At 42.3% G+C, this 10,502-nt stretch overlaps 1 long non-coding RNA gene across 1 annotated transcript in view; it reads left to right on the top strand.

Annotated features, from left to right (window-relative positions):
* LOC309344866 overlaps positions 1-2,807 on the top strand; it is a 79,544-nt gene extending 76,737 nt beyond the window's left edge. The window contains exon 2 of the long non-coding RNA XR_014157913.1: positions 2,178-2,807. This is a non-coding gene — a long non-coding RNA (uncharacterized lncRNA). The remainder of the gene's footprint in view (positions 1-2,177) is intronic.
* The last annotated feature ends 7,695 nt before the right edge of the window (positions 2,808-10,502 follow it).

Here is a 10,502-nt window from a genome sequence, read left to right as displayed (position 1 = left end):
TCTATAGCTAGTCTTTGGTTTAGCTGGAAATATTGTAGCCAGTCTGTTAGCGAGTTTTTAATTTCCTCATATTGCTTCAATGTTGGCTTATCCTTATCTACTTCTAAGACTGATGTTGGCCATTCCCCTTTCATATTTCTTTTTTAACTGCCATGGCTTCTGTGGGTGACGAGCACAGGGGGATCTTGGGATCCAATATTCTTTTATATTTAATCCATATTTTGTATAACGATTTCCACGTTGAAGACATTATTGCAATGGGCAAATAGCAGGATTAAGAAATTAGTCACACACAAAAAACCCCATTCTTATCTTTCTTGCCTCTTCATGTGCATATGTGTGCAGCAGAGTAGCTAGGGGGCATGTCGAGCCACCCATCTGGGCAGGGCAAGCCTCTCCAACACTTGGAGCCTCTTCGCTGCCTCCCCCTCAGCTGTAGGGCGTCTGAGGGAGAGGCAGTAGGCAGACACAAGTCCCATGCTGCCGTTTCAGGCAGCGCGGAACCTGCAGGTGCCTAAGCCACCACCTCACTCCTAAAAAGTTTCGTGAGCACAATTTTTAAAAAACTCATTTTGTCACACACACACCCTCAGTGATGACATCTGATAATAATGATAATAATAATAATAATAATAATAATAATAATAATAATAATAATAAATTTTATTTATATCCCGCCCTCCCCACCCGAAGCCGGGCTCAGGGCGGCTAACAATAATCAAATAATCAAACAATCAAATAATCACACATTCTAAAAATATTTCATTATAAAAATTAATTAAAATCAAATTAAAGGCAACCGATTAAGCAAAATTCTGTGCAGGTTGCCAGAGGAGGGAGTCAGGCTGCGCCCTGACCAAAGGCCTGGTGGAACAACTCTGTCTTGCAGGCCCTGTGGAAAGATGTCAGGTCCCGCAGGGCCCTAGTCTCTTGTGACAGAGCGTTCCACCAGATTGGAGCCGCAGCCGAGAAGGCCCTGGCTCTAGTTGAGGCCAGCCTAACCTTTCTGAGGCCTGGGACCTTGAGGATGTTATTATTTGCAGACCGTAGGTTTCTCTGTGGGGCATACCAGGAGAGGCGGTCCCGTAGGTACGAGGGTCCTAGGCCGTATAGGGCTTTAAAGGTTAAAACCAGCACCTTAAACCTGATCCTGTACTCCACCGGGAGCCAGTGCAGCTGGTATAGTACTGGATGAATGTGATCTCGCAGCGAAGACCCCATAAGGAGTCTCGCCACGGCATTCTGCACCCGCTGGAGTTTCTGGGTCAGTCTCAAGGGCAGCCCCACGTAGAGCGAGTTACAATAATTCAGTCTGGAGGTGACCGTCGCATGGATCACAGTGGCTAGGTCAGGGCGAGAGAGATAAGGCAAACCGCACCCCTGCACCCCCTTCCTCTGCCACTGCATGAGAGTGATGGGTGAGAAGATGTCTTCTTACTCTTTGTGCTAAATGAAGCCAATCAGAGTGGAAGGAACTGAGTCAACCACTGAGGAACTGGTGACCCTCAATGGTGGTTGGACTCTTGCGCCCATCACCCTGCTGGGGCAGATGGGGGCTGGAGTCCAGGAATATCTGAAGGGCTGCAGGTTCCCCATTCTTGCCATGAGGGCTCAGTTGGGACAACTCCCATAATCCCATTTCATTGGCTAGGTGGCTGGAGATAATGGGAGCTGCAGTCAAGCAGCAAAATCTCCAACCTTGACTTGGTGGGTTGAAGTGCCACAGGCTGTAGAAGCTGGGTGGGTCAAGGCCCCTGTCTGAGATGACCTTTTGATTCCCTTGCATGTCCTACCCAAGATACAGCAAAGTTGTTTAACTGAGTGACAACATAAGCTTTTCTGGTAACCCTTCTATAGATCTGTACACTGAGATTGGCAGATGTGTCAATGCTAATAATAAAGCACAGGCAAACAATTGTATTTGGAAAGATATTCCAATAAACTCAGTTTGGAGTCTTCCGGTGCTAGAACAAATTGTCTAAAAATAACTTTCACTTTTTGCCTATGCACAGAGCATAGATGGGCAAGATCTCCCAAGCCCACCTTGGATGAACTTGGATGAGAAAACATTTTTTTTCCCTCCTGAGCCCAACTGAGGCTCTCACTGTCTTTAAAAAGAGTGAAAATGGCCCTCCCTCAAATTCTCCACTTACTTTGTGGGTGGTAAAATAAGGAAGGTCATTTCACTGAATATTCTCCAAGGGAGGACTGAAAATCTCCAGGAGGAGTTGGAGAGGGAAAACTTTCAAAGAATTGTCAGAATTTCTTTCCTCTCAGCCTTCCTTCAACCCTGCTCCCATTCAGTGTAACAGAAAAATGTTTCCCTAGTACAAATTCAGAGGCCGCATGGGCACAATTGGTGAGGGGAAGTCCACCTATGAAGTTAACCAAGGAAGAATGGTCTTCCTCTTCTGTATTCAGATTTTTTGTTTTGGGTTCCTCCACCCTCTCAATTATGCTCCTATTCAAAGTAGTGAAGTAATGCTTCTCCATTGCATTGCATTGAATGGAAGGGGTAAGAGGAATGAACTTGTATCTGATTTGCATTTTAATTCAAACTGGAGAAGAATTTGGGTCTTGAAATGCATGTCCTCTGTCCGCTTTGAAACTCCTGAAGGTCTTCTCCAAACCAAAGTTTGGAGAAGTGTGCTGGTTTCACTAGCATAGAAAACTACTGCTCCACTTCTTCTGGAGAATAAGAGCACATCCAGATGTATGTATTTTTTTACCTGTTTGTGAAATGGAATGGCTTTATAGATGTACTTCACCCTCCCAGAGCTAAATAAATAATACTATGACAAACTGAATACTGTCACTTGTAATGATTATGCAAGTACAGCAATTTTATTATTTTATCCAACATCCTGTTCTCCCTGTGGCCAACCAGATGCCTATGAGAAGCCCTCAAGGAGCAACTGAGCGCTACAGTGCTCTCCTCCTCATTTGCAGTTCCCAGCAACATTTGAGGGCTATTCCTAACTGTGTAGTGCATCAATGACAGCTCCATAATGAAATCCAGAGTCAGGCCATCGGGATTTAAATATCATGCTTTTCTAACACATTGCTTTAAAAAATCCCTCCACCTTAAAAACACAGACATTTAAAACAAATTACTAATAAAAGCACACAATTAAATTTATGGCACATGACTGCAGTTCTGTGCATGGTTGGGAGTAAGCACCATTTCACACAGTGGTGCGTATTTCTGCTGTATAAGTTCAATTTTTAAAACACATTTGGTTTTAGCAAATGACATCCAGACAGCAGAAACACAACCTTTTACTTTTAATTAGCAATGCAAACAACTTTTTGTTATTTATTTTTGAAATTTTACAACAAAATCAAACATCCCCCTGTCTCCCCACCTCCCCTATGCATCCTCCCCCTTCCTCACATGCCCCCAAACCTCTGTATTCCTCCCTAGCCCCAATTGCCCTTAATCCTCTTCCCCTCCCCAACCCACTGCATTTGTATTTGTTTGCATGATCAGTGGCAAACCTGTACTTTCACTACTGATTCCCCTGACACATCTAATCTAAGGATGACCTGCTGCTTATGATGTAACAATGCAAGCAATCCAGAATTTACAGACATTTATAGACCACATCCACACAGGATTAAAGTGTAGTATTTTGTCTCAAACTGCCCCACTGAACAAGCTTATATTAGCTGACGAAAACCCTCTCCCATGCCCACACTTTTAAGCAGTTTGCCATTGCTTCTTTTTATCTAAGTTGTATATAAAAATATGAGAAGGTCTGCGGCAATTTAAAGACTTAACTGTATTTATTTGTAAAGGGAGTAAGATTTGCTAGGGCATACTTCCTCAGATGCAGAATGGGTGGCAACAACAACAACATAGTATTAATATTAATAATAATATACAGTGCTTTTTTCTGGGGGGAACACAGGGGTAGGCATACCCCTAAACATTTTGTGAATCTAACGGGAGAAGAACTAAAAAAATTAAAATATTTAATTTCTTCTCTAGCATGGTGAATCGGCAGTTCCGTTGCTACCTCCGATGGCAACCTTTTTGTCCATTTACTGCTTTTATTTTTCCGGATTTGAACTATAAAATGGCGATTTTCTTGAGTCAAAATGAGAGTACCCCAAAACATTTCTTTAGAAAAAAAAAATCACTGATAATATGTAGTCAACTCAACTTCGTGGCCATTCAATTTAAGGTTACAGATAGTGATTACGTTCAAAAATACAAGAAGCATGGCGTATGGCTCCATTTAGACTAAAATGAATAACAATTGATGGTTTGATTCTTTGATTGTTGTAAAACTGTTATTATTTAAATTATCTAATCTGAAGTCTCCGGCCTACAAACGCTTACGCTTTATATTCCCTCAGACTCGTTGTTTTTCATGGTGACCTTAAAATTCCCTCAGACTCGTTGTTTTTCATGGTGACAGACAGACACCCCCAACTTTGGGAGGGGGGCGATGGTTTTTGTCCCTGTTAAATGCATTGAAGCTTTCGTTTCTATTTAATATTAGGGAGGCTGTCAGCTTACCAGGCTCAGTTTCCTTCACGGCTTTGCAATCCGTTGGGCCCAGCCTGAGGCCTTGCAGCCTGTCACTCCCAAGGAAGTTTGTAGAGCCAGCCGGGTTATCGGCCCTTCATGGCAGGGTATAAATTCTTTATAAACACAAAGAAGTGCCGGCAAACAGGAATAAAGTCTCCCAAAGAAGCATGGAAAGTGTGGTGCGACACAACAGAGAGATGGGACGGCCCTGTGCTGCACCTGCGAACCTGCGAACTTGTCAATTTCCTGGCCCTGCCTGCTACCTGAGGGGAGCTCAGCCCCTCCAGAGGAATATGGAGTGGGCTTAAGCCCCACAGCCCTCCCTCCAAAGTTAATACCTATGGTATCACTACCACCTCTGGGAGCAAATCCCACAGTTATTGTTTTATTAAATAATTTTTATAAAATATGTTCCCTTGCTACAAAACTAACAAAAACGGTGTGTGTGTGTGTGTGTGTGTGTTACATTTTTATCTCCACTTTCAATTCATAAGAGTCTTTTTCAATTCGTTTGCATGTACTTTTGTCGGGGGTGGGGATAGCATAGCTGTCAATGTTTCCCTTTTTTTCAGGAAAATTCCCTTATTCCGAATAGGATTCCTCACAAGAAAAGGGAAAAGTTGACAGCTATGGGAGATAGTTATGTGTCCCTATTTTCCAGGAACTGTCCCAGATTTACCAAAGCCACCCTGGTTTCTTATTTGATCCCAGAATGTCCCCCTTTTCCTTTGTACGTCCCTATTTCTTTAGAGAAATGTTGGAGGGAATGCTGTTGTCCAACACCTCCCCCCCAGCCGTCTGAAGGCAGCCCTGTTGGAAGCCGCCCAGAGTGGCTGAGGCCAACCAGTCAGGTGGGCAGGGTATAAATAGTAAAATAGTCCCTATTTTCACTGGAGAAATATTGGCGGGTATGCAACACTCAGGTTCAATGGATGTGCACAAGTTCTAGTGTTATGAAAGAGAAAAGCTTTTACCTATTCCCTTTCTACACACCATGTATAATCTTATACGCCTCTTACTTGTCTTTTCTGTGAACGAAAGTCTCACATGCTACAACCTTTCCTCATAGTTAACTTGCTAATAGCCTCAAATCATTTTGGTTGCCCTTTTCTGAAGATTTTTCAGCTCTGCAAGATCCTTTCTTAGGGTTGGCTTAGCCTGGAGCCATGAAACCCTACAACCCTGTGTCCTAAAACCCCCCACTATTAGCCTAAAGTAGGACTCTTTAAGAAATCTAAGCCGTTATCTCCTCTCATACAGAAACTTGACCCCAAGAGAGTGAGCAAGAGAGTTATAGCCATGAAGCCACAAAGACCTGCAATTTAATTTTTAAATGCTGTATTATAATTTTTAAAAGATTCTGATGACCGGTTTTACAAATGCAGCCGAGGTCTTAAATGTGTTGACCTAATCTCATTAATTACTTGATGACAGTGGCAGTTAATATTCGTGTTTGAGTGATAAATAGAAGAGGTTGGTGAAGCTTATTATCAGTGTCATAAATCTCACACCCAATTACATTAGCAGTCAGTGCCCCCCCCCCCCCCCCGTGAGGAGGAAACTACAGTAACTCATAAAAACAGGATATATGGTGTAGTGGTTTGTGTGCTGGATTAGGACTGGGAGGATTTGAGTTGCCCAAATTCAGCCCTGGAGAAAACCACTTGGGAAAACCACTTTTTGTTAGCCTAACCTGCCTCACAAGGCTGTTGAGGGAATAAAACGGGTTCCTTGGAAGAAAAGATGGATATAAATGTAACAAAACATCAATTAATCCCAGCTCTTCCTGTAGGGAGAAGCTTTCTCTTCATAACCAGCAATAAATTCGACAACATGCAACCCCTCCTTTGCTTTAAACGTTTGTTCAGTCAATTATTTAAACTGAGGTAGACAAGCCGTTTGACATATTATGCAGAGGTAAACTCAGGTTTATCACAAAATGAAATCTCAGCAAGCAGCTGCAGCTAATCATATGTATAGTGCAAATAGGTCCCGAAAGCTGGGAGCAGGTTGGCTTCTCAGGTTCTACAAATGCCGGAAACTTAAAAAAGAATAAAGAAAATACTAAGAATATCATATAGTAAAAGGCCAGAGGCATTCCTTTTAGGAATTTTAAACGATATTCCAAAAGACAAAACTATATGCGACGTCTGCAGCAAGAATCCTGGTGGCTAGGTATTGGAAAGGGAATCAGTTATCCCTTAGGGGAGAATGGTTATGTAAGCTTTCAGAATATTTAGAATTAGCCAAATTGACAGATATAATAAGATAAAAACCAAAAAGTGAAGTGAAAAAGGAATGGGAGTGCCTAAATGAATACCTTAAAAGCCAAGCTTCGAGGACAGAAATCTGGCTGAGTTTGGAATAATCTTGTGAACTGAAAGGATAAGAAATAGGGATTTATATCTAGATGCTAGGATAGAGATAAGGAAAACAGGAAGATACAATGAGAGGTAAAGGAGGTGCTGTGGGATTGGTGGAAGTCAATGTTTGTTTTCCTTTTCAGTGTTTATATTCTTAATTTGTAAGATTTGGATTTGTTTTTTATATGCTTGTTTTTGTGTTTTGTGTATTGTTATTTTTCTTTTGTTGTTGTGTGGAAAATACTAATAAAATTTACTATTTAAAAAAGAAGAAAGGAATGCATTTACTGGCTGAGGGAACATAAGGGGGTGTCAGGGGTGTGACTACAGCCATGGAACTTTTCTAAATTCAACCTCAACTTGCCATTGGTGTGGAAAGGAAAATCTCGCATTGACTCTCTAATAATAATGACACGTGAGGTGATGACAGTCAGCTACACATTCATTCTTAAAAAATATCGGATCAAAACAGCAACTATTCCACTATGAATGGTATGTGAGGAACAGTCCCAAGTCTTCAGATAACAGCAATATTAGATACTGAGCCACATGCATTGCTTCAGCACTTTCTCTTCAAATCCTTAAAGAACCACCTTGCAAGGTGGCCAGTATCATGATTATCTCCAATTTCTCCCTGTTTCCTGAGGTAAAGTGGCCACTGTTTTCATGAAAGAAAGAGGAATTGGGTTAAAGAGCGGGCTATGTTCGGCGTTCCTCTCTCCCCTGACCTTATTCAGGGAGTTCCAAATAAAAATACTAACTAATAAAATAGGGATAACACCAAGCCTGACCGTCTAGGATGCTGCTTTGAAGTTACCAATAGAAATGTGGTGCTTTACCACCACCTAGTGTTGGTTTATGAGACCTATCAAAATACCATTTCGTGAAATAATTTCCCTTGTTTATTTTTGGATGGCATCCCCGTTTCCGCTGTATTATTGGATAAGGTGAATAGGGAATGTGAATAGGCTCTCCCAGTGTGATTCACATGAAACCTCTCCCTCCAGTTGCTTAAAAAGCATGTGAGGGAGATGTTTAATAATGGGTGTGATGGGGGCGGGCACAGCCAGTGGATTCAGCTTCCCCTCTCCTGATCATTGCCAATTTAAGATCAGGTCCAGCCTGTAATCCAGAGGAGCATCATCTTTGGAGGCAACCTCCATTTGATCAACTTTTGAAAGCCTTCATTTTAATAGCATTTGCAGCCCCAATAGCAAAATCTGCATGTAGGCTTTAAAAATTGAAACTAGATACTGCTTGCTCAACAGAGGTAAGGTAAGGTAAAGGACCCCTGGACAGTTAAGTCCAGTCAAAGGTGACGGGTTGTGGTGCTCACCTCGCTTTCAGGCCAAGGAAGCCGGTGTTTGTCATAGACAGATTTCCAGGTCATGTGGCCAGCATGACTAAACCACTACTGGTGCAACAGGACACCGCGACGAGTGCCAGAGTGCACAGAAACGCCGTTTACCTAACAAAACACGCACCACCATAGTGGCGTACATTAATAACCTTTTTTGACACCTGGGAATTTCCATCCGATTTATTCCCAACAAAAAGGACTCTGGTTATTCTGGAAAGGTGCTTTTAAACACCCCCCCATTCATTATAACTTATTTCCTAATAATAATTTCCCTTTTACATGTCCACCACATATGAAAGAGCATACCCTCAACCTCATTACATTTCCAGCACTTATCTGATTCAGTCTTATACATCTTACCAAGTCTGCTTAGAGTTAAATACCATCTGTGAATCTTTTTCAGGTAGTTCTCCGTGAATTATACTGTCATGGGAGGGGGGAACTTTTCTCTATGCACATTCTCCAGTTTAGAAACTTCTATCATGGCACTTCTTACTCGCCTTATCGTTAAATGAAATCCCCAAATGCTGATGATGATCTCCTAATGTCTGCAGATCAAGCTGCTTTCAAAGGCAGAGAGGTTTCAAAAAATAAACCCTACCTACATCCAACCTCCATGCGAGGGCAGTGACTTAAAATCTGAAAGTGTTTATTACATCTGGGATTAGGTGTTTGCATTGTACGGCTCTTCACGGAACACCTCCTGGGTACAGCTATATTTGTAACAATGCTAATTGGAAATGTGGCCTAGAAAATAATAGCTCTATCAGTCACTTAACAGTCCCAGGAGCTCCCTTGCTTTTTGTAAGGTTGGTCTGAAAAGCTTCATAGCCTGAAATTGATAAGGAGATACTTGAAACTGTCAAGCAAAACCAAAGATTTGCACAGCCAATGTGGTGTGCCATCTGTCCTGCCCGTCCAGAACTCCTATGCATTTAAATAAGGGTATGAGAACAAGAAATCCCACTGGAGCAGCCATTTATGAATTCTTAACAGTCATGGCAGAAGCTTCACTTCACTCAGGGTACAGAACTTGTGGCCCTCCAGATACAGTTAGGACTACAATAGCTGACCTCCAGCTACTGCTGACAAAAGACCCTCAATTTGGGGGATGGACTATTGCTCCAACTTTCTTTCGGAAGTCTTGAGGATCCAGTTCTTCCTCATGGTCATGTGTAACACAGGAATACTGCAGGTCCTTTTTCAGCAACCAGTTGGCATCCACCTGCCTCGAGAAACAATGGAGTGTGCCTCTGGGGGTGAAGTCCAATCCCTGGAGAATCACAGCACCTGCTGTGGCTGCAGAGATCAGTACCTCAGAACTGCAGTCGCCTGTGTTGTTTTTGCTGTGTTAGCAGCACCAAAGTGACCCCTCCGAGGTGCAAGCCTGGGCAGTGCGTATGGAGGTTCTGGGCTGCCCAGAAGACAAGACCCCTCTCTCAGCCTCACTGATGTGGTCCAAAGGAAAGCAGAGCAATATATTTGGCAGCAGCTTGACTGCAGGAGTTGCTGGAATGAGGCATACAAGACGTCATCCAAGCATTGTAGGGACTCAACTCTGGATTTGTGCAGGATTTACTCCTTAGCTTTTTCTTTTCCTGAAGCCATCCCACAAGGCAGTTCTACATGCAAGCTCCTTGTTTCTTGAATGAATTTCATTTAATTATTATTTTATTACTGAATATAGCTTCACAGAGCCTCCAGGGCAGCTGGCTAACACAAATAATAATAGAAATATCCCCTGAGTTTGAGAAAGGTATACATCTTTCTTCAGGTAGGAAACAGCTGTAACACAAACAAATTTTGGTAAACTATTCCAAAGTTGTGAGTGGTAGAGCATATATGTAACCAAATGACCTTGTAAAGACTGCCAAGCAGGATAGTCGTGCTTATCCTCCTACCCACCTGTTTTTCAGTCAGTAATTTTCCATTGCAAACTAGAAATATACATAACTTACTTGAACTGATTTCCTGCATGAAGTTTCTAAGTTGCTGAGGGCAATGAATTCTGAAATTGTAATTTGCTTTCGAACGCCTCCATAAAGCTACCCTTCCCCCTGATCTTACTGTAAACAAGCAAACAAACCCACCTCTCCAGTGGATCAGGGATTTTCCTGAACAGCAAAAAGAGAAAGATGGGCTGTACCTTCTTCTCCCACAACCACTGGATACATTGGAAGGGCCCCTATTGTCTCATTGCCTCTGTTTTATGTGCTTTGTGTGTAATAAAAATGCTAAGAAA

This window comes from Podarcis erhardii, assembly GCF_964252035.2.
Source record: "Podarcis erhardii genome assembly, chromosome: 1".
Classification (NCBI taxonomy): domain Eukaryota; kingdom Metazoa; phylum Chordata; class Lepidosauria; order Squamata; family Lacertidae; genus Podarcis; species Podarcis erhardii.
Note: the sequence above shows the minus strand (reverse complement) of the source record. Positions and strands in the feature narration are given on the sequence as shown.